This window comes from Peromyscus leucopus, chromosome X, assembly GCF_004664715.2.
Source record: "Peromyscus leucopus breed LL Stock chromosome X, UCI_PerLeu_2.1, whole genome shotgun sequence".
NCBI classification, from domain to species: Eukaryota; Metazoa; Chordata; class Mammalia; order Rodentia; family Cricetidae; genus Peromyscus; species Peromyscus leucopus.
In genome coordinates this window covers 74,535,667-74,561,370 of record NC_051083.1, presented here as the reverse complement: position 1 = coordinate 74,561,370, position 25,704 = coordinate 74,535,667, and positions in this window count along the sequence as shown.

The following is a 25,704-nucleotide window of genomic DNA, read 5'->3' as shown; positions in this document are numbered from 1 at the left end:
ATCCAAAAGAACATTAAAATATTCTATATGATATTGGGGGATGGATGCCATGGATATCAACATGTATCAAGGTACATTTAATACACAAATCAGTAAATGTAATATCACTCATCAAGAGAATGAAAGACAAAAGCCATCATCTTGAGAGATACATATAAGCTTTGGATAAAATTCAACATCCTCTCAGTATAAAAATATTCAGCAAATTAGTTATAGAACAAATAGAAAAATACAAAAACACGAAGTAACCCATTAGCTAATATCACATTGAATGGACAAGATCTGAAACTTTTCTAAGATCTGAAACAAGACATGAAAGTCTAGTGTATTTTTGCTTTTATTGATTTTCTGATAAAATACTTGACAAAAGCAATTTAAGTACTTGCAGTTTGAGGGAAGAGTCCAACATGGCAGGGAAGGCGTAGCAGCTGCAGCTTGAGAAAACTGCTCACATGGTTTTGTCAGTTTCCTTTCTCCTTTTCAGTTCAGTCTAGGTACTCAGCCCATAAAATTGTGCCACCATAGTAACTGTGGGACTGCCTGCCTTAATTAACTTGAATCTTGAAAAGTCCTCAGAGATATGCTCAGAGGTTTGTTTCTATGGTGATTATAATCCTATCACTTTGAACACCAAATTAACCATAACCCTTCCTCTCTTTTTTCTATAGGCTCATGGTCATCTCATAATGCAGTGTGTTCAGTCTAGCTTCAAACATCTATAGTCTTTAACAGATTCAGTACTATTCAAACAGAGTAAGTACAAGTCTCTTCAGAGACTTATGTAGCCACTCAAAGGTAAGTCTCAGTAATATAAAAAAAATCAAGTTACATATTTCCGTCATACAGTGGTATAGAGTAAACACTCCCTGTCCAAATGGAAAGAAAGGGAGCATGGTGAGGAATAAACACACCAAATCAAGGCTGAAACCTAGCAAGGAGAATAGTGAAATCTAAAGCTCCATGTTCTGCACTGGAGACTTTCAGTAGAATCATCTGGACTCCAAAGGCCTTAGGTAGTTTCAACCGTAGAGCTCCCCTCCCTGTGCCCCACATGGCATATCTCTTGGGCCAGGTCCATTCCATGCATGCAACTTTCCTCAGTGAAGTCCCATGGTTCTGGTATTTCTAACACACTGTGGTCTCCATTGTAACTTAGACTTCACCTTCACAGTGTCATGCTGTATTGTAACTTCTCAAAGGCTTATTTCAGGGACTCAAACTCTGACACATATTGCCTAGTCTCAGTAGCTCTCTTTGGGGCATGCCCTCTTGACTTACTCAGGACTACACCTTTCATACTTGCAAAACAATAGGGAAGAAATTGTCAAGTTTTGTTGCCAGTTCAAGATGAAGCCTGAAATTCTTAAAGCAAAGTTGCCATCACCTTCTGTGTGGAGACCCTAGAGAAACTCTTTTTGATTTCAAGAACAGGGACTTGTTTCAGTTGCATTTTCAGTTTAGACTCTCTCCCTTTCAGGTAAATTTGCAATTCCCAAGCATGGAGCCTTAAATGAGTAGGTCATTGCCTTCAGGGTGCCCTTGCTGCTGTTTCAACGCATAATGCTAGGTCTCTCTTAGGTGATTCTAATCTCCTTAACAATTAGAGATGCTTTGTTATTTGTACTTTCCTTGCCCCAAATGTTAAACATGCTCACACAAGTTTTCTCTCTAAAGCTCACATTTTCTTTCTCATTATCTTCTCTTTTTTTCTCTCTTTCTCCCTCACTGAATGAGATCGTTGGCTATAGCTCTGAAAATCCAAAATGTTTCCCTGCCTTGAAATTGTGCCAGGCAAGCTAGACCATTACTCCTGTATTCATCCTCACTCATGTTCTCAGGAAATAGCAGGATGCAGCCATATAGTTTATTAATTTATTAATTAATTTCTTTTTATTTTGACAGAATATTCCACAAATGGCTTCTAGCATAGTTTCTGATAGAGTTATTCCCTGGCGAAGCCTCACAAGCTGAGTGTCCATTCGCTTCATTTCTCTTGACATTCTGTTATGTTGTCTCCACCTTCCAATCTCATAAAAGCTGAATTGACTGCTTATTTCCCCTATTTCCAGATACAATCCCAATAAGGGATATGTTTAAAAATGTAAATTTGGAATATGCAAATTTGTAGATGAATATTTCAAACACATAAACATTGTGTTTTTGAAGCTATTTTCATATGTATGTTGATCTAGAAAAATTAAAGATCGAAGAAATTAATACAATATAGAAACTTGAGGAACACTAAGATGTTAAGCCAAAGTCAGAATAAGGGTAGTCCACATATTACACAATAGAAACAGTTAGTAAGTAACTTTATTACTAAACTTAAATTTAGTTGTGTGAAATTTATTAAACAATTTCTATTATCAGTTTGGTTCACTCATTTGACATTCAAATCAGAGACTTTTGTAGAGATGAACACAGGGACTGAGGAACAGTATGTTGTGGAACTGAGGTATGAGCTGTATTTTCTTGTTTCCCCAATAAACAAAATAAAAAATGGGCTATAAATCCCCAAATTATAAGTTGTTCTTATAGCTAAAACAATTTTTGAGAGAGAAGGAAAGGGAGGAAAAGGGGGATTAAGAGAGAGAGAGAGATATCAGTAGCCTTAAAGTGTCCGTGAGCTGACTCTACTATTCTGTGGAAAATAATATACTGTTTCATAATTACATCCAAATATTTCTTTAGCATATTGCACAATTTTTAACTCCAGAAAATAATCCATCAGATTTTATGTATGCACAATCTCATCTATTACTGTGATATGTACTTGATAAGAATGTAGGTCATTGCCACTCCTTTATTTCACAAGCTGCCAACAAAATTTATAAGCATGGAGCTGGCATTCAAATAGATTAGGGTTTATATTGGTTCTAATTCACCTGCTAGTTTTAATGGCTGATGTTATATCTCCCATTTAAAATTGCTTCTGGTTAAAAATTATGCAGACTCACACTCTTTAAGGATATAGAGCTTAAAGCCATAATGACTATTTTAAATTGGTACTATTCATTACAAGTTCCTTATATTTACAGTAGTGAATTGTTTGACATATAGCAAAGACAGATAAGACTATCTGATTAAAACCATCCTGACAATGTTGTAGAACTTCCAAATTAAAGTTTATAGGGCATTATTGATCTTCTTTTCCCCTCTGCTAATCTTTAAGAATTTGCTGATACTAAAGATCAAAAGGATATTTTCTATGGGCTTTCAAAAGTAACTAAACTAGAAATAGAGATGTTAGACCATATGCATCATTGATGCCAAGCTTTTCCAACTCAATAGAAGTTCAGGAGATTGTTTTGTTAAAATATCATGTAAGAAATAACTTTATTACCATGAGCCAATGATATTGATTCTTAGAAAATTATTTTCTAACTTGGTTCTCTGCACATAAAAGTAGCAAGAAATCCTTATGTCTTTAACTCTCAATAGTTACACTACCCATCACAAACCATATTATCTGTCGTGTTCATAAAGACTCCCTTTTAAGTCAGAATTTACTTTTCTTCGTTTGATCATGTGTGGTGTAAATACAAAAATAAGTCTCATCCTATTCATATTTTTTGAGAAGCAGAGTTATTTGACTTGATCTTAGAAAGTTATTTCAATACCTATAAGCTAACAGTGCAATTTAGAACTTAAACTATCTATTAAGATTTCACATTGTGTTGTATGTTGAAAAGCTTTATGAATGCATACATTTTGCAATGTGCTAATATGAAAAGGGGTGTCTTGTGTTTGTTATCTCATTTTTGTTTATTCTTCTCTCATACAATATATCCTGCCCACAGTTGGCCCTCCCTCCACTTCTATTGTCATTTTAACAAACAGACACAAATCTGTCTGTAGTAAATGGTAATTTTTTGATGTTGAAAATGATCACTAGTAATGGAAAACAAAATCATTGAATACAAAAATCAAGAGGACTTTAGTGATTATCTTAGTCTTGTAATTGCTATCACAAAATACCGTGACTAAAACTGACATGGGTGAGTGAAAGGTTTATTTTAATTTGTCTTAGAATCTCTTATTAAAAAAAAGCCATTACTGAAAGAAGTCAGCACAGGAACTCAAAGCAGGAATCTGGAGGCAAAAACTGATGCAGAGGTCATGGAGGAGTTTGCTCCTTCATGCCTTTCTCATCCTCCTGCATTATAGCACCCAAGATCATCAGTCCATTGTTTGTACCACCCACAGTGGCCTTGATCCTATCACACTGATATCTAATTAAGAAAATTTCCCACAGGTTTGACTACAAGGTGTTCTTATAGAGGCAATTGCTCATTTTAGACTCCCTCTTCCCTAATGACTCTAGTTTGTGTCAAGTTCACATAAAAATAGCCAGAACAGTAATGTTTAATAACAGATTCCATTATTCTTGAAAATTACTGAAAAGTGGATGAAAAATATCTCACTATGCACCATAGTAGACTGACATTTTAAACTAATATTATATCTTTTCCATTATGGAAAAAATAAAACATATCATACACTGGCTAAAACTGATAATAAGGTGTGTCTTTGTTAGGGTTTCTATTCCTTTGAAGAGACACCATGAACATGGCTACTCTGATAAAGGAAAATATTAAATTAGGATGGTTTACTTACAGTTCAGCGGTTCCATCCATTATCAACATTGTGGGACATAGTGACATGGTGCAGGCAGAATTGGTGCTGGCGAAGTGCCTAAGAGTCCTGTATCTTTCAGGCAACAGGAAATGTTTTGTGTCGCTGGGTGGTATCTTAAGTATATATGAGACCTTAAAGCTCACATCCACAGTGACAAAATTCCTCCAAAAAGACTACACCTACTCCAACAAGGCCATACCTTCTAATAGTGCCACTCCTTTTGGGAGGCATTTTATTTCAAACCAGGACTAGGTAAAATGTCTGTCTCCCTCAATGTTTATGTTTCTCAATGTCTCTCTGTGTCCCTCTATCTCTGTTTCTCTCTATTTCATCTCCCCAGCTTGCTTTGAACTTGCTATGTAACTGAGGATTATGTTAAACTTCTGGTCCCCTACTTCCATCTCTAAAGTGCTGAGATTACAGGCATATAAAATCATGCTTAGGTTATGAAGTATGAGATCTAGAACCAACCATTTCATCTATACTAAGCTACACCTTTATTTTTTTCTTTTTTTTCATGGTAAGGAGCAAACATAATTGTGTATGATCTATTATAATTTTGTTTTCTTTTTATTTAGTATTTTTATTTTAGTTATCATTATTATTTTTGAGGCAGGGTTTCTCTACTTAGCCCTGGCTGTTCTGGAATTCACTATGGCTCAAACTGGCCTTGAACCCACAGAGATCTACCTGCCTCTGCCAACAAAGTGCTGAGATTAAAGATGCCTGGCCTTCATTTAGTATTTTTAGTTCTCATTCAACTCTGCAAAGTAAATACTATGTGAGTCCTGCTTTACACATGTGCTCACATGCCTTACTGGACAAATCATTTTCTTTTTCAGGTATTTCCCATATTGCTCCAAATACATTCTTCCATTTTCAAAGAGTTTTTTTTCTTTGTTACTCCTTTAAAACTTTCATACATGAGTACTGTACATACCTCACTTTCACCTTACATTTTTCACTTCCAAATCCCCTGTGCCACCCCTAAATCCTTCAATTCTTTAATTATTGTTGCATTATATGTGTATAAAAACAACCTACTGAGTTCATTTAGTGTTGCTTATATATATATATATATATATATATATATATATATATATATATATATATATATTTGTGTTTATGGATGACCATTTGAGATTGAATAAACTATGAGGGTGCTAATCCGTGAGGAAGACCGAGTCTCCCTCTCTCAACAGCCATTAATTGCCTGTTGTTCTTGTAGTAGTTCTCAACTAGTGGGTCATAACCCCCTGTGAGTTATATTTCAGATATCCTGCATATCAGAAATTTACATAACAATTTATATCAGTAGAAAAATTACAGTTATGAAGTAGCAACAAAATGATTTTATAGTTTGGGTCACCACAACACGAGGAACTATATAAAAGGGTCATAGCATTAGGGAGGTTGAGAAACACTGATCTAAGGGGTGGGATCTTGTGAGACTATCCATAGATTGTACAATGTCACCTGATATTATCATTGTACAGGTTTTGTTTAGGTGACAATATTAATAAGAGTTCTTGGGTACAACCCATTGTCCTACATAGAAGATGTGATCTGACAGCAGATGTCCTGGTTCTCTGGCTCTTGTAATTGTCCAATATATTCCCTGTGTCTTTCGTGTAGGGCTTGTGTTGTGCATGATCTCCATCTACTGCAAGAGGAAACTTCTTTGATGAGGTGCAAGAGCTACAGTTCTTTATAGGTATAAGGATATATATTTAGAATGCAGATAGGAATTATACTGGTTTAGGTAATTGGTAGTCTTAAGTTCTCTTCTAGGGAGATGGCTACTGCCATTATGCTTGAAATGGCTCTAAATACAGAGATAATAAAAGTTGGATGGAACCAGCATTGAACATTCATGATGGTATTCTGAGATGCAAGCAGCAAGACTCAGGAAGATAAGAATTAAAGAAACCCAATATATTCCTGTGTCTTCAAGAGTTTGATGCAAATAAGTGAGCTATAGGGAGATATGGTATCAATAATCAAAATCACTACATCTATCTGGGCAAACCCATAAAATTAGATTTTAGAATGGTAAGAGAGACAAAGAACTTTAAAATACAGTCCTTGGCAGCACAATATGGATAATAGAAAGACCCCATCAGTGAGGCCATAAACAAAAAGAAAAGTCAAGCCTCACTGAGCTACAGAAGTGCAGTCTAGGGCATTGCAAATATACAATATGAGACAGAAGATATGTAATTTGCACAGCAAGTGGTCTCTAGAAACATGGTCTCCTACTATATCCAGGTAATTAGTAGCCCCTGAATTTTTATATCTCCAGGTTCTTAAAGCCCCTTCTTACACATTCAGTGTGCATCCACTCTAAGAGTCAGTGTGAGTGTAGGATACTATGACTTTGTCCCAAGTTTGTAGGCACATATCTTGTTGGAAGTCAAGTGTGTATTACAAAGGGGAGCTTCTGGTTCTTATATTTGCAAGTAGTGATATGACATCTAAGCAAATGAGCTAGATCAGAATTTTGGTGGTGATTTAGATCAGCATGGCCAATGCTAGTGGATGACTCAATATTCAGCATGGTTCATTCCAAGTCACCTGAAGAGAGGTTTTGGTTTGGTTATTGTGTTGGTTTGAATAGGAATGGCTTATAGACTCATGTGTTTGATTACTTGGCCCATAGGGAGTGGCACTATTAGGAGAGGTGGCCTTGTTGGAGGAGGTGTGGCCTTGTCAGAAGTGTCACTGCACAGGCATGCTTTGAGATCTTATATGCTCAAGCTACACCCAGTATGACACACAGTCCCCTTTTGCTGCCTGTGGATCAAGATGTAGAACTTTCTGCTCCTTTTCCAGCACCAAGTCTGCCTGCATTCTGCCATGCTTCTCACCATGATGATAATGGAATAAAACTCTGAAACTGCAATCCAGCACCAGTTAAATGTTTTTCTTAATAAGAGTTGCTGTGATCATGGTGTCTATTCACAGTAATAGAAACCCTAACTAAGACAGTTACTTTTTCTATTCTTTTCTGTGGTGATGCATTATTGTGAAAATATCTTTTACATCAAAATGATTGGAAACTCACATCCCAAGTTAATAACTCACCTTTAGGTCAGTTAAGACTTAAGTTGATAGCCTACAGTGTACTCAGCCTGTTTGTTTAACCTGCCTTTAAGAGAATATTGTAAGAACCAATCATGCTTGCTTTGTATTTCCCATGTAATCTGCTTTATAATTTAAACTGATGCATAACGTGATCTTATATTTTGTACTCTTCATTTCCCTAATCTGGAGAGAAATGCATGTGTTTGTATGTAATGGTAATAATGCTGAAAACAGCAAGTAGATTGCAAGTATTCTTATAAAACAGATATCATCCATAAATGTCAGGTATACGTTGGTAAATCTCTTTGAAATACTGTTTTTTTTTTTTTTTTTTTTAATTTGGGTAAGTTAGGTCAGTTGGAGTCAGTAAAATTTCATTCCTTTGCAAAATGTTTTTCAAAGATATCTGTAAAATATGATTCCTTCCTTCTCAGTGGGATGTTTTTTGAGCTGCTCAATAAAAACAGAATACAGGCTATGGTAGTTTTAATGTAATTGGCTCCCATAAGCTCATGGGGAGTAGCAATATTAGCAAGTGTGGCTTTGTTGGAGTAGATATGGCCTTGTTCAAGGAAGTGTGTCACTGTGGGGGTGGACTTTGAAGTCTCATATATGCTCAAGCCACACCCATTCTCAGTTTACTTCCTATTGCCTTCAGATCAATATGCAGCCAAAATCATGTCTGTTTGCATACTGCCATGTCCCATCATGTTGATAATAGACTAAATCTCTGAAATTGTAAGCGAGTCACCCTAATTAAATGATTATTTTTAATAAGAGTTGCTGTGGCCATGGCATTTCTTCACAGCAATCGATAACTAAGACACAGGCCCTTTGTTAGGGACACGGGAGCACACACACACACACACACACACACACGGCCAGATACATGAACAAGGCAATATTCAGGTAGAGGCATATTCAGATTCATACTATGGACAGACAGATGATAGAAGGTACAAGAAGAGATTAGTAGAGTATAAAAATCTGGCCGGGCGGTGGTGGCGCACGCCTTTAATCCCAGCACTCGGGAGGCAGAGGCAGGCGGATCTCTGTGAGTTCGAGGCCGGCCTGGGCTACCAAGTGAGCTCCAGGAAAGGCGAAAAACTACGCAGAGAAACCCTGTCTCGAAAAACCAAAAAAAAAAAAAAAAAAAAAAAAATCTGAGCTTGCCCTTAGTAAAATTATTCCAAGAGGAAGTAATTTAATTTCTTTTCTTTAATGTGACATACCCATTTTGAGTACTCTGGGATTACTATTAATGGGTTCAAACCAATGCATTTGTCCACTGCGTTGAAATAAACAATTAAAATGAAAAAGGATTAAATTTTTTATGACTTCATATGTGTCATCTCATGGTTTCTTGGCCTGATACTCTTGATAAAAGCCTAATGGCAGTAAGTATGTTTAATAGAAAGTTTCTTCACCTCCAGGCTAAAAAGGAAAAAAAAGGGATGGGGAGGATAAAGAGATGGAAAATGGGAGGAAGGGAGGAAGAAAAGATAAAAGGAAAATATGCCTTTCAAGGACCCACTTTCAGTGACCTAATTTATCCAACTAGTTTCTACCTCCTAAAGATTCCAGGATATCTCAAATAAGTTCTATCATCTTAGGAACAAAATCACTATCACACAAACCTTTCTTTTGGGGGAATACTTCAAACCCAAACCGTAAGATTATGTTCTTAAACCCCAAAGGCTCGTTGACAACTGACAACTAAAATCTATCTGGTCAGTATCCAAGAGTTCCCCAAAATCTTAGCAATTCCAACAATGTACACTAAGTAAAAGTTCCAAATTTTCTTTGAAGTTCAAGGCAAGCCAGAATGGATAAAATGGAAAGAAATTCTTTGACAGAATATGTGAAGAATTACCTCTAGTTCAATTCCCTAGTAGAATCCTTGTTTCTACCTGAAATCATAGCTTCATTGTCTGTGTTTCTGTCAGCAGCTCAGTCTTCTCAGAGCCAACAATATCAACCATTAAGTTGGGCTTACAGTCTCATATGCTTTCTCTAACTCACTTCTCCACTTTGCCATATTCTTAGAGTGCACCAATTCTGTTTAAGATTCACATGCTCAGGATTACTAACAGCTTATATCCCATTTCTCTGGTAGCAGATTTATTTATTGGTTAACTTTGTCACTGTGACTAAAATATATGACAAAATTCTTAAAGAAATGGACTACATTAAATTCATAGTTTTAGAGAATTGGAAACATAGTCACTTGGCTTCTTTTTTCTGGGCCTCTAATGAGGCAAAATATCAGTGAAGAAGCATGTGTGTCAGAGGCTGTCTACCTCATCATAGACAGAATACTGAGCAGAAGAAGGTTCTGGGAGAAGAATAAGAAATGATTTATGTCTTTTCAATGTCTACTATTTAGTGATCTCAGTTTGATAGCTTGGTGAAATGATTTGTGGTTTAGAAATTGACGATCATTATGCATTGGGGAATTTCTTTTTATGTAAAATGTTGATTTTCAATTACTTATAATCATATCACTTTTTTTGCCTGTACCTGAAGTAGGTGAAGCAGAAATACATAAAAATACATTGAAAAATGAACATATTGGACCAACTTTTTAGGAGATCAAAGACTTCACTACATGCAATTTTTAAGTAAATGAAAATTGGTAAGCTTAAAATATTTCAATAACGCTGATTAACCTAATAGATACATTTAAAATCTTGTAAGAAATCATCAGAATATATATGATATTTTAAGTATATACTGTTTGCTTATGAAAACCAACCAAGAACTAAAGCACAAATTAACAATAAGTATCAAAATCTTACCATCATACATCTCTGCATTCTCTTAGCACAATGCAATTAAGTTAGAAATAAGAAAAAATCCATATATATGCAAATAAGAAACACACTTCTCAGGAGTTTATTGGAGAAGTAAAAATTATACCATAAATCACAAAATATTTACAACTGAAGGGAAATAGAAATATGACCTAGAAATGGGCCTGATAAAACTTATATTATACTTAATACTACTCAAAAGTTTATATTAGAAGTTAAGCTGAACATCAATGTGCCTAAAAAGTAAAATAATCAGAACTATTTAGAAAGCAATAAGAAATATCAACACAGAAACTAATGACATAGCTGAATAACATTGAAAAGAAAAATATTCAAACTATCTACAATATCAAACATCAATTGAAAAGCTTTATCAATATGGATGCAGAAGAAATAAAGAGTCAAGACAAATTATTTGAAATGAGAATGAAGATATAAAAGAAGTGCTGCAGAAATTGAAAAGAATTTATGATGAATATATTGTCAACAAACCTAAAAGTATTTGGATGTGCCCCTGAAGAAATCTCTTTTTTTAAAGGATAAAATGTGGGGCTGGAAAGATGGTTTAATGGTTAGAAGCACTATCTGCTCCTCCAGAGGAACCAAGTTCAAAACTCAGAATCTACGGTGCTGCTCACAAACATTTGTAACTCCAATTTCACAGTGTTTGACACCCTTTTCTGGCCTCCACAGACACTGGAAGCATGTGGTACACAGATATGAAAGCAGAACAGCCATACTCAAAAAATATTTTTGAAAGTAAAAGGTACATTAAAAAACACTGACAAAGCATCAAACATTTTTTATTTAACATTTCATATAATAAACTACTAGGCATATGTAGGCTGAAGTAATCCTGTGTCCTGCCTGCCCCAAAACAGCTTATAAAATAATCACTGGGAGGCTTAATACTAATTACAAACTGTTTGGTCTATGGCTCAGACTTCTTGCTAGCTAGCTATTACATCTTAAATTAACCTATTTCTATTAATTTATGTACCACCACATGTCTCCTGGCTTTACCTATATTCTATTACTTCTTGCTCCACTTGGCAGCTTGCAGCATCTCCTCTGACTCTGCATTCCTTCTGCCTGTATCTTTGCTTGGATTTCCTGCTTGGCTCTATTCTGCCTTGCCATAGGCAGCTTCTTTATTAACAATGGTAGCAGCATATATTCGCAGAGTATAGAACGACCATCCCATGGCAGACATAGAACTTTCAAACAACAATTTTAAATATTAAAGGACAACAATAAGCTGGGCAGTGGTGGCACACACCCTTAATTCCAGCACTACAGAGACAGAGGCAGCAGATCCCCGTGAGTTCAAGACCAGCCTAGTCTACAGAGCAAGTTCTACGACAGCCAAAGCTACACAGAGAAACCCTGTCTTGAAGGAAAAAAAAGACAGCACTATTGAAAATTTTGGGTGAGAAAAACACGCTAGTGTATCTTTATTATGGGAATCAAACAAATGTAGTAGACAATGGTTTTAATAAGATAAAAATTTAAATCATTGATAAGATTAAATTATGTAATATGAGAGTATAGTGACATGTACTAAAACTTTCAAAAACCGTAATACCTGACTATGTAACACATTGATATAATATAATTCATTAATTAGTCAATTAATACCAAAATAAATGTATCATACTTTAATGATGTTCAAAAAGGAATGTAAATGTATTTAACTGTAAAAAATATAAAACATGCTGCAACAAGGATAAAAGTATTTTGCTAAATGAATATCACTTGGAATTAACATTATCACAAGTAATGCTATTAATACCATTTCTCTTACTCTAGTTGGTTTATCTCCCTTTCCTACATAATATATGATTAAGCCTTAAAACACCACATGAACATCTCCACCCACCAAATTAAATTTCATACATATTTAACTCACTAAATGCAATTTACCCTCCACCTGATTAACAACATAGTTAATTATCAACTCCCCTAAATTAGCAGCTTTTCCATTGCTATGAAGTCTAACTATATTTCGGTGTTGTCAGGATGCTGACTCCTTCACATGACTAAGATTTTATGAAAAAAAATACCCTTAGATGAATAAAATTTCTAAGATTAAATGCCATGTCCCCAAGGATTCATTCCATGTGCTTAAGGCAACATTCTACTGTGACACATGACTATATATTAAAACCAAGTATTTCAGTTTCGGTAAGTGGTGCCTTTCTTTGGAGCTATTATATCATTTGATTTAACAGGTTTTTATTGCTTGAGTGAGAATTAAATCAGTCATGCAAAACACATATTTTTACTCGGCTTGTGTGACAAAGCTTATATCGTATTTTTTTAAAAGCACAATTTTTCTTTAGATTGGCTAAATTAGAGTTTCTTTTTGCATTCCTTAAAGGAATACATTATGATAATAACACAAAATGTTACTAACCAGTTAGGGAATTGAGACTGTGCCAGCAAAGACATATATCATAATTGTGTAATGTTATGTTCTGATTTTTCAAAGTTTTACCATGTATCAAGTTTATTTTCAGACTTCAACATTTATTTAAAAAAGCAATTTATTTCAGTTTTAATTATGTGTATTTGTGTATCTGTCCTGTTTACACACATTAAGTGAAGGTGCCTGTGGAGACCAGAAAAAGTTATTAGATCTCCTGGATAATTTTAAGCCTCCCAACATGGGTGGTGGGGACAAAATATGCATCTTCTGGAAGAGTTGTACACACTCAACAATTTCTCTAGAAACGTAGAACTCAATTATTTTTATTCTAGTTTTTAAGTATTTGAGAGCTTCATCTATGTGTACTCTGTTGATAGCATTTGTGTTCCATCTCCTTCCTCCAAATTTTCCACATCTCCTCTTATTCTTTAATTATTCTTATTACATATATGTGCATATAAATTTATAAATACAAACTGCTGAGTTGAGTTCATTTAGTGTTGCTCATGTGTAGTGTGTTTAGGGGTGATTGTTTGAAATATGGTAAGTTTTCAGGGAGCATGTACCAGAAGACCGAATCTTCCTCTCTCAGCAACCATTGTCACAGATCTCAGTATGATAAAGACATTTTTGCAATGTCTTTATCACAGAATTGGAACACTATAGAAAGAACACCACTATTTGATTATTTTCCCATTTCAGGAAGGATTTAAGCCAATTAAAATTGTATTTATGTTCTCTTCACCACAAATAAATAAGCAAATGCCAGATTATTAAACTTTAAACTAGGTTCACTCATTACCACATATTGTACTATAAAATCTTGTGTAGTGCCATTTGTGTCTAGAAGTTTCCTTTAAAATTTTGAACCTATTTTGAAACAACTCATTCTCCTTCCATACCCCAGAGTGTCTTTTATAATAAAGTCTCTAAAACATCATAATAGATCACATTTGCATTTTCTTCCATTTAGAGTCATATGTAAACTGATTTCTGTTTCCTCATGTTTAACTCTTAAGATTTACGAAATGAAAGACAATTAGGAAAAACCTGTGTCCTCCCTTGGATTCATTGCTACTTTACAAACTTAAACTAATATTTTCACATACATACAGTGTAGACTTGCCTATCCACATTACTCATGAAAATCACCTTTAGAATTGGCAGAGTTATTCTTATCTTTCAAGGATTGTACATAATGTACCTGGTTCTCTTCATAATATTAAGAAATTTAAAAACATGAGAATTAAAAGTAATTTTTAACTGTCACACAATTACAAGTTTTCAAATATTAATGACTTACAACATTTCTGTCTCCATCTCCACTTACTTATATTTGTATCACATCTAATAAAAGATATGAATGTATTTAATTATATGCAATGTAACAAATCTGTGGGGACTCATGTTGTTAGAAGGCCTTGTTTTTTGATGCACTCAGAAAATCTCCCAGACACATAATATTACCTTTGTAGTATTATTCTGGTGACAACCCACCCTCCATTAAAATGCAAATCTTTACTCAGAAAAGGCAAAGGACTCTAGAAAATCAGATAATTACAAGTGTAGCTATTTGTAAATGGGCAATAAGATCCTGCAGTCACTAGCAGGCACAGTATATCATAGCCTGATACCAATCAGCTATCCATAATTTATACACTGAATCACAAATTGGACTTCTACAAATTTTCAGTCTGATCATGTAACTGTGGTCTATCATACAACCAGCGCTTAAATATCTTATTCTATGATTGATATTGGAAATGGGGCTGGAGAGACAGCCGATTGCTTAAGTACATTTGTTGCTCTTCCAGAGGCCTGGCTGTAGAGTCTCAACATCCATGTTAGCTGGCTCACAACCTCCTGCCATTCCAGCTCCAGGGTGTCCAATGCCTCTGGCCTATGCAGGCACTTTCACTCACAAACATATACTCACAGGCAGACATACCGAGACATAAATAATAAAGTAAATCTTTCAAAAATGAATTGGAAATACCAAGACATAAACTCAGCTATAGTTAAACACTATTAGATACTGAGGATGTACCCTTGGTACAGCATTTGCATAACACTTGAAAAGCCTTGGGTTCAAATACCTAATGCCACAAAATAACAATTAGACAAAAAATAAAAATTAAAAAAAATGAAACACAGTAGATTAGTATTTCACAAGAAAGAACTATTTCTCAACTTTAACTATAGACTGCGCTCCTTAGCCACATACAGTGTGAAGAACAGAAGTCTTTGTTATGTTTTAAAGCAATTCAGAAAACTAAAAAGGCATGTGTAAAAGGATTCAGACTTTAATGTTGATACAGCCTTGGCAGGATACAAAAGCATGTATATAATACAGATGTCTTAGTTTATTATCTCATGTTTTGTCATCTTTCATATTGTTTATATTATTACAAGAATTATTAATCTCAATTGTAGAATAAGAATTGTGAAAAGAAGTATCTTACTCTGGAATTTTTATTTCTTTTGTCTTACTAGATTATATATCTAGTGGTTCAATTTTACTTTGACAGGGAATATTAAAATACACAGTTTTAATCACTACTTACTTGCAACTTACTCTAGTAAGTTTTCTGTAGATACTATGGTGCAACTAGGCTATGCAAAGGAAGAATTCATTGAGTTATACCATAGCCTATTAGAGCTTAGACCTCAGCTTTAGCGGTGTTGGAAAGTGTCTATAAATATGAGGGATTTCATTTTGCTACTTGTAGATCTCCATTCACATGTTCCCTTAACAACTGTTGTGGTAAAAATGAACAAAACAATTAAAATAAAGGCTTTGCATATGCAATAACATTTTTTTAAAAAACAGAGACCAGAGGTCATGAGTTTGAGAAAGAGCAATGGAGGAGTACATGAGATGTTTTGGGGGCAGGAAAGAGAGAGGGGAAAATTATGTAGTTATATTTTAATTCTAAATATTTGAAAATATAGAAATTTCTGGGACATTTAGACCCTACTAAAGGTACAATCACAAATAACTATTCTGAAATAAAATATAAAGAAAAGAAAATAGCCTGTATAACAAAGAGATAAAAGACCAAACCAAATATAAGCCCTCTCCCACATTGACTACTAAGTATGAAAATATTCATTGAATGCATTTTGCAGAGAGCTCAGTTCTCACACTTGTATACAACTTCATATTAAAAATGTCTAGTTTTGACAAGTAGTCTAAAAGGTATCATATTTGAGAACATTTGCTCTATAATTCCTTGCTTATAGAATGTACTTCATATATAAATATTGATGCAGCTTTTGTAGGTCCCTCATGGTAATACTTTCTGAAGCATACTAGTCACCGCTGATTTCACTTTTTTAGCTCTACTTCAGAAGGTAACAGTTAACCTGGAGCAGCTATCCTTGTAAATATACACATTTTTTCCTAGGCCTTTTAGGATGCTCAAATAAAAACATAAGTCTTTGAATCTTGTGAGACAAATGTTAATGAGCAGTTTTACTAAGGGCACAATAACATTGGTTTCATGGACTTTCAGGTGGGTGTGGATTTATTGATAGAAGCTTGAGTGGTATACAGGACTATTTAAATTCCAACAACCATGTCACTTATACAAAATATTGACCCTGTTTTCACTTTTTGTATTACCTCTACTAAATCAAACTGAACATTGATGCAAAAGATGTCTGAGCAGAACTTACCTGTCAGGTTATTGATGTTCACAGCTTATACCTGAAACCTATCCTAAACTGTTGTCCTTGTGAGGGAAACTTTATCAAATACACTTTACTAAAAAATAAATGAAATGGTACAATAGAGGGTATTAGCACCAAATTAATGGAAAGTAAAAAATAACAATTGATCTTTTTAGTTCCCTGTAAATCATTCTTCTACCTCCAGCTGGGCTTAAACCACTCTGTGATGTAATTGATTTGAACGTTTTTAAGTGGGTTTGAGTATGAATAGCTGGAGGCTGGAGTGAGAACTCTTATTGTGTTCTGAGTCAATACCAGCATTGCATCAATAAACTACGAACACACTAGAATTTTAAAATCCATATTCCAAGCAGAGTCTTTAATACATCTGTTCTTCAAATGATAAAAAATAAAATAGCTCATAATCTTTTTAAGTTTGGGAACTAGCTAAAATCATTCAATACTTTCAAAATAAACACTGATGTCATATTCTTCCCACTTTCTCCTTCCAGAACAAAATAAGACAAAACTTTGTGGTAATTGACATTTAGTATTTCAAAAAACATGCATAAATACCTTGTTGTGTATGAAATGTTTTTAATTCAAAATTAGTTTTTAGAATTTTAATTTGTTTCCAGTCAACTCAATTACCAAATAAAATTTATTACAGGGTTGTGAGATGTCTCAGTCTCTGGGAACCACAGGGTAGAGGCAAGTACTAGTTCCTTCAAGTTGTTCTCTGTTCTTCACACACACATGCTCTCTATAAACAAATAAATGTTAAAAGTAAAATATGCATAACAAGGTGGCACAAGCTTTTAGTCCTACAACTCAAAAAACAACGGTATACAGATTTCTGTAAGTTTGAAGACAGCCTATTCCACATGATGAATTACAGGCCAGCTAAAGCAACATTGTGAGACCATATATCAAAAAATAGAATAAACAATATAAAATAATATATAATTGCACTACATGTCAAAAGAAAACAATAGTATACTGTCCAGTTAGTTCAATCAATTATTATTAATACTTTCATTTTTCCTTATTTTTTTCATTCAAATAAGAGACATAGCATAAAAAAACACCTCATAATGTCAAAATTACAATAAATGGATAGGACATATGTTATAAACACACTTAAGGCAATGAACTGATTTCATAAAGTGAACTTAGAGAATTAAAGTTAATTAAATATTGCATAATTTTAGATATTTCTTTCAAAATGATATATTTTAATGAATTTTTATTATAATAATTAATATATAAAATGAGAATTAAATCCTGATGTTCTCTTCCACAGATTTCTATTCATCTTTACCTCATTTTCTACCAAAACATACACAAACACTTTTTGAGGTAAGGAGTAATCAAATGTATTAAGGAACCAAAAACAAAGCTTTGATGTATGTTTTCACAAAAGTAGACTATTCTTGTAGTTTGAATGTAATTGGCCCCCATAAACTCTTATGAAGTGGCACTGTTAGGAAGTGTAGTTTTGTTGGAGTGGCTATGACCTTGGTGGAGGAAGTGAGTCACTGTGGGGGCAGGCTTTGCGGTTTCCTATTGTCTCAGTCTATTTGTTGTTGACTACAAATTGTAGCAATCTCAACTCCAATACATTGTTTGTTTGCATGTGGCCATGCTCTGCAACATGATGATAATGGACTAACCCTCCAGAACTGTAAACAGGACTCACTCCCTCAATTAAATATTTTCTAAATAACAGTTGCTATGGTCATGGTGTATCTTAACATCAATAAAAATCCTAAATAATACAACTATTAAGAATTATTAGAAACGTGGCCATCCTATCACCAGAGTAGGTCAGTCCCGGCTGTCTCTGCCATTGCCAGCAGTCTTTTGTGGGGGTATCTTTGTGGATTTCTATGGGCCTCTTTAGCACTTTGTTTCTTCCTTTTCTCATGTGGTCTTCTGTTGTTGGAGGGCTTCTCTCCAGGTTCCACCAAGCCCCGCAGTCCCACAATCCGAGTATAAAATAATCACCCAGACGCTTATATTACTTATAAACTGTATGGCCGTGGCAGGCTTCTTGCTAACTGTTCTTATATCTTAAATTAACCCATTTTTATAAATCTCTATCTTGCCACGTGGCTGGTGGCTTACTGGCTTCTTTACATGTTGCTTGTCCTGGCGGTGGCTGCAATGTCTCTCCCTCCCTTCTTCCTGTTTCCCCAATTCTCCTCTCTCCTTGTCCTGCCTATACTTCTTGTCTGGTCACTTGCCATAAGTGTTTTATTTATATAGAGCTATATCAACAGTACAGATCCCCCTGCCTGGGTGCTACTCAAACAGATCAAGCCAAACAACCAGCTTCCATATCCAGAGGGCCGAGTCCAGTCCCATGGGGGCTCTACAGCCACTAGTCTACAGTTCATATCTACAGTTCATGAACATCCACTAGTGTTGCCAGTCATCTCTGCATGCCTTCCCATCATGATCTCGATGTTCCCTGCCTGCAGAATCCATCCTCTCTCTCATCAATTGGATTTCTGGAGCTCAGCCTGGTGCCTGGCCATGGATCTCTGTATCTACCTCCATTAGTCACTGGACAAAGGCTCTATGATGACAGGTTATTCGCTAGACTGGTCACCAGAGTAGACCAGTCCAGGTATCCTCTGGACCACTGCCAGCAGTTCAAGGTGGGGTCCTCCTTGTGGATTCCTGAGAGTCTCCCCAGTACCCTGCCTCTTCCTATTCCCATGGTGTCCTCATCTATCATGGTATCTCCCTCCCTGCCCTCCCACTCTGTCCCTAGTCCAGCCTGACCCTCCCATTTCCCTATGTTCTCATCCCATACTCCTCACCCTCCACAAGCCCCCACACCATTTGCTCATGTAGATCTCATCCACTTCTCCTTCACTGGGTCATCCATGTGTCCCTCCTAGGGTCTTTCCCTGTTAGCTAGCCTCTCTGGAGCTGTGGGTTGCAGTCTGGCTATCCCTTCCCTCACATCTAGTATCCATTTATGAGTGGGTACATACTATATTTGTCCTTCTGAGTCTGGGTTACTTCACTCAGGATGATATTTTCTAGTTCCACCCATTTGCCTGCAAATTTCATGATATCATTGTTTTTTTCCTGCTGAGTAGTACTCCATTTTGTACATGTGCCACATTTTCATTATCTATTCTTCAGTTGAGGAGCATTAGGGTGTTTCCAGGTTCTTGCTATTACAAATAATGCTAATATGAACATAGTTGAGCATGTGTCCTTGTGGTATGTTTGAGCATTCCTTGTGTATATGCCCAGGAGTGGTATAGCTGGGTCTTGAGGAAGACATATTTCCAATTTTCTGAGAAACGGCCATACCATTTTCCAGATTGGCTGTACCAGTTTGAATTCCCACCAACAGTGAAAGAGTTTTCCCCTTGCTCCACATCCTCTCCAACATAAGTTGTCTTCGGTGTTTTTGATCTTAGCCATTCTAACAGGTGTAAGATGGTATCTCAGAGTCATTTTGATTTGCATTTTCCTAATGATTAAGGATGTTGAGCAATTCCTTAAATGTTTTTCACCCATTTGAGATTCTTCTGTTGAGAATTCTATGTTAAGCTCTGTAGCCCATTATTTAACTGGATTGTTCAGTTTTTTGAAGTCTAGCTTTTTTAGTTCTTTATATATTTTAGAGATCAACCTTCTATCAGATGTGGGGTTGGTGAAGATCTTTTCCCATTTTGTAGGCTGTAGTTTTGTCTTATTGACCAGTTCCTTTGCTCTATAAAAGCTTCTCAGATTCAGGAGGTCCCATATTATTATTTTTTCATTGGGAGACTTTCAATTACAATTTCTATTTTCATAAGGGTTATTGGTCTATTTAAATAGTTTATCTGGTCTTGATTTAACTTTGGTATGGGGTACCTATCCAGAAAATCATTCATTTCTTTCAGATTTCCCAATTTTGTGGAATACAGGTTTTTGAAGTATGACCTGATGATTCTCTGGATTTTCTCATTGTCAGTTGTTATGTTTCCCTTTTTATTTCTGATTTTGTTAATTTGGATGCTCTCTCTTTGTTTTTTGGTTAATTTGGATAAGGGCAAGTCTATCTTGCTGATTTTCTCAAAGAACCAACTCTTTGTTTCACTGATTCTTTGTGTTGTTCTCTTTGTTTCTATTTTATTGATTTCAGCCCTCAATTTGATTATTTCCTGGCATCTGTTTCTCCTGGGTGAATTTGCTTCTTCTTGTTCTAGAGCTTTCAGGTATGCTGTTAAGTCACTAGTGTGATATTTCTCCAACTTTTTTATGTGAGCATTTAGTGCTATGAATTTTCCTCTTAGCACTGCTTTCATAGTTTCCCATAACTTTGGGTATGCTGTACATTTGTTTTCATTGAATTCTAGGAAATGTTTAATTTATTTTTTTATTTCTTCCTTGACCCATTGGTGATTCAATTGGGCATTATTCAGTTTCCATGAGATTTTAGGCTTTTTTTGTAATTTTTGTTGTTGTTGAAGTCTAACTTTAAGCCATGGTGGTCTGATAAGATACAGGAGGTTATTTCATTTTTTTGTATCTGTTGATATTTGCTTTGTGACCAAGCATGTGGTCAATTTCAGAGAAGGTTCCATGGGGTGCTGAGAAGAAGGTATATTCTTTTTTGTTAGGGTGGAATATTCTGTAGATATCTATAAGTCCATTTGAGTCATAATGTCTGTTAGTTCCCTTATTTGTCTATTGAGTTTCTGTCTGGCAGACCTGTCCATTGTTGAGAGTGGGGTGCTGAAGTCTCCCACTACTAGTGTATGGGGTTTGATGTGCGATTTAAGCTTTAGTAATGTTTATTTTACAAAGGTAAGTGACCTTGTATTTCGGGTATAAATATTCAGACTTGAGACTTCATGTTGTTGGATTTTTCCCTGTAATAAATATGTAATGTCCTTCCCGATCTCTTTCGGTTGATTTTAGTTTGAAGTCTATTTTATTAGATATTAGGATAGATACACCAGCTTGCTTCTTTTTTGTACTGGCATCTACTCATCTCTATTTCCACTTGTTGCAAGTGGTGTCTGTGTCTGAGGAAGCCTCTCGGTTTAATTGATACTCTTGGTCCAGTGGGAGCTCTTAGTCTAATTGGTACTGATGGACTCTTTGTCTCAGTGAGCAGTTCTTAGTCCAATTGGTGCTTGTGGGCTCTGTCTCAGGGAGTAGCTACAATCTTGGCACATGGGTGGGTTGGGAGGGGTGGGGTTTGTGGGTTACAGGGTCTGGTTTGGGAATGGTGGTAGCCTGAACTGTCTACAGTAGGTCTGCCTGCCCACTGACCTGAAACTGGCATTGCAATGGGTGGTGGTGCAGCCTAGGGGCTGGGGTGTTTGGATATGAGGATAAAGACTCCCCTTGTAGTCTAATCGGGTGCTGGTGGGCTCTCTACTAAAGTGTTAATATAGATAAAATACTCTGTGTGCTTCAAACACAGCATCAAACAAAACAGACTAAGGTCTATACCCACAAAAAGCTTACATTCTAGTTGTGATAGATCTTAAACAAATAGTAAACATCTAGTGACTTCACTAAGCATATCAAGATAGAAAGTAATAAGTGGAATGAAAAGTAGTAGGGCATGGTTAGAGGAGCCTTGTTTAAGTTAGAGAACACATTTCAATTTTGCATCAATCAGAATAATGGTCTCCATTGCACAGGCCATTTGCAGAGATTAAAACTCCCTAAGAAAACATTAAAGATAGCTGAAAGGCCTTATACTAAAGTTTACAAGGGGTCTATGAATGCCTGAATTGGGGATGGGGGCATGTAGGTTGAGAAAAATCTTAGTTAGGGTTATTGTTGCTGTGATAAAACACCATTATCCAAAGCAACTTGAGGAGAAAAGGGTTTATTTGGCTTATATTTCCATGGCACTGTTCATTGCTGAAGAAAACCAGGACAGGAACACAAACAGGCCAGGAACCTGGAGGCAGGAGCAGATACAGAGGTCATGGAGGAGAGCAGCTTACTGGCTTGCTCTCACAGTTTGCTCTTCTTAAAGAACCATAGACCACTAGCTCATTGGTGGTTCCACACACAATGGACTGGGCAGCCCATCATCAATCACTAATTAAGAAAATTCCCTATGGGCTTGCCTACAGCCCAGTTTTATGGATGAATTTTCTCAACTGAAGTTACCTCCTCTCTGATGACACTAGACTGTGTCAAGATGTTATAAAACTAGCCAGCATAGGAGATGATGTTACATACTGGGGAAGTATTCTATTACTAAAGTTCATCCCTAGACCATATACAGTCTTCTTTAAAGCTGTCACATTTTAATCTGATTATAATGAAATGAGGTTGCCGGTTACTGAATAGGAGCAAGATGATCTTTTACATTAGTAGGGCTACTTAACTCTGTTAAGACAGAAGAGAACAATTCTAGAAATAGTATTTAAACACATACAAACCCAACCTTGAATAAAACAAGAGTATTAAGGACTCTAACTATTGTCTGTCTCTGATTAACTCACTGACTTTAAGCAATTTCTTTTGTCTTTTTTCTGAATATTAATATCTTTATTTTTGAAATAATAGATCATTTAAAATAGATAATAGGCTTGTGTCAGGGTTAATGTCTGAAATATTTAAGTTAAGCAATTGAGAACTTTGTGAAATATACTCAGTCATATTTAATACCACGAACTTCAGTTTTTATGAGTGAAAAGTACTGACTTATATGAATTTAAATAATTGAGAAATAAATTGAGAGCAGAATTAAGTTCTATTTCTGACTTTTCATTTTGACTTACTATCTTATCCTTGTTAAATAAAGTTATCTGTCTGAGCTGAGCTTCAATATTATCATTTGGTACAGTAGATGATTAGATAATTTAAATTATGAATTAAATTTTCAGCATTTCCTATAAGTCTGAGTTTGTTCTTCTTTTCCATAAATTAAAGATATTGAAAATTGCTTCATGCTTTAGGTATTCCATTTGATATTTCAAGTTTTGTATTAGGAACCTTTTAAATTTTTCTCTTAACCTTTTTACACTCCCTAATGCATTTAAAAAATCTTTATATATTCTTCATAATATACTGATTCTCAAGTAACTCTGGGAAGGACTACTCCCCAACAATGAAGGACCAGGAACTAAAATAAATATTTCATTTCCCCACTTAGACCTCGAAATTATCCTTCTTCCATATCTCATCACTTTTCTGTTCTGAAGTGTAAGATTTTACTTTATAGTGCCTTTCTCTACTCATTCTATTACCTGCCAAACATTAAATGACTGTCCCACCTATATGAAACATGTTATCAATAGGTCATTATTTAACTGGAGACTTCTATTATTGTTTCTCAAGAATTTCAGACACAATAGAATAACCGATAGATTTGTCCTCTGAAACTCTGCTGAACATTCCTATTTTTAATAAATTAGTGATGACATGATCATACTTAGACATTAGATCTTATTTTTCTTCTAAATTTTATACATGCAAACTATGTTTTTTTTCACAAGATTCCTTAACTCTCAGAATTCTTTACTGATACTAAATATGCATTTTGCCCTCTAAGTTGTCTATTCCTAGCAATCTCAAACTCTGAATACACTATTATAATTTTATTCATTTTGTTAAACAGTGCATAATAGATTAAGAAGATCAGGGGAGTAATAACAACTTTAAGAGCATGGCTAAACTATGACTATTTCAAAGATAAGCTCACGAGTTTGGGTAATCAGAATTTCCATTAGGTTTTGGAAGTGAAAAGTGACAGTCATGAGGAGAGTGAGACTGGGCATATGAAAGAGAGATTTGCTTGACAGAGTTTGAGTGTTGTAAGTTATCAGTATTTGGTAAAGAATAGTCACTCTCAGCTTTTTTTAGCAACCAGTCCTTTGTTTGTCTTAGCCACTCTCTAACAGAGAATTTTATAACTTGTCATTCAGTTTTTGTTTTGTTTCACTTATGCAGTTAGTATATTTCTATGGTTATATTTTCTAAATTTTTACTGTATATGTTCATCATTTTAGACCTAGGGTGAAGTCTACTTTTAAAAAATAGATTTTCTCAAAGTGAATAAGTCTCCAGACATAGATGTTATTAATTGAAATGTCTAGAAAAACAGCAGTGGAATCAAACAGTTACTTATTTGGAACTAGGCATCTATGGAAACGGAAACAGAACAAGGTTACAAGAGAGTAAATAATGTCACACAGTGCTGTTACAATGCTGCCAAATAAAAGAGCAACATTCGCCGGGCGGTGGTGGCGCACGCCTTTAATCCCAGCACTCGGGAGGCAGAGGCAGGCGGATCTCTGTGAGTTCGAGGCCAGCCTGGGCTACCAAGTGAGCTCCAGGAAAGGCGAAAAACTACGCAGAGAAACCCTGTCTCGAAAAACAAAAAAAAAAAAAAAACAAACAAACAAAAAAAGAGCAACATTCATACACATAGCTATACCAACAAAATCACTGAGTCCTATATGCGTTAATATTTTGCAAAACATTGGCATCCATTTTGCAAAATAAGCCCACAGACAGAAATGGAACATAAAACACAGTCAATGACATCAGGTGACTCACAATTATCTTACAATAAGTGTATAATGAATATTCTGTTCTCCTGTAGTGTCTATCAATTCACCTTGTTTTCTGAAAATAGATTAGTATTCTTAAAGCATATGGGTTATATGGTGATATTTTATTTGTACTAAAATGTTATTTGTATGTTAATAAATAAAGTTGCCCAGAGATCAGAATTATTAGCACGTCATAGGAAAGCTGGGCAGTGGTGGTGTGCGCCTTTAATCCCAGCACTTGGTAGGCAGAGCTGGGTAGATCTCTGTGTGTTCAAGGATACAGCCAGCATTGGAGACACATGCCTTTAATCTCAATACCAACCATAGAAGACCTGGAGGTCTGTACAGACAGGCAGTGATGAGGCGGTCATGTGGTTGCGTTTACAACCAATGAGAAAGCAGAACATAAAGTCTTTATAAAGACAAAAACACAGGAAGTAGCTCTCTTTCAGAGAGGTAGGACCACCGTGAGAGGATGGGAAAGGTTTTTAGCTCTTAGCTCTGACCTTTTGGCTTTCTTCTTTGCATT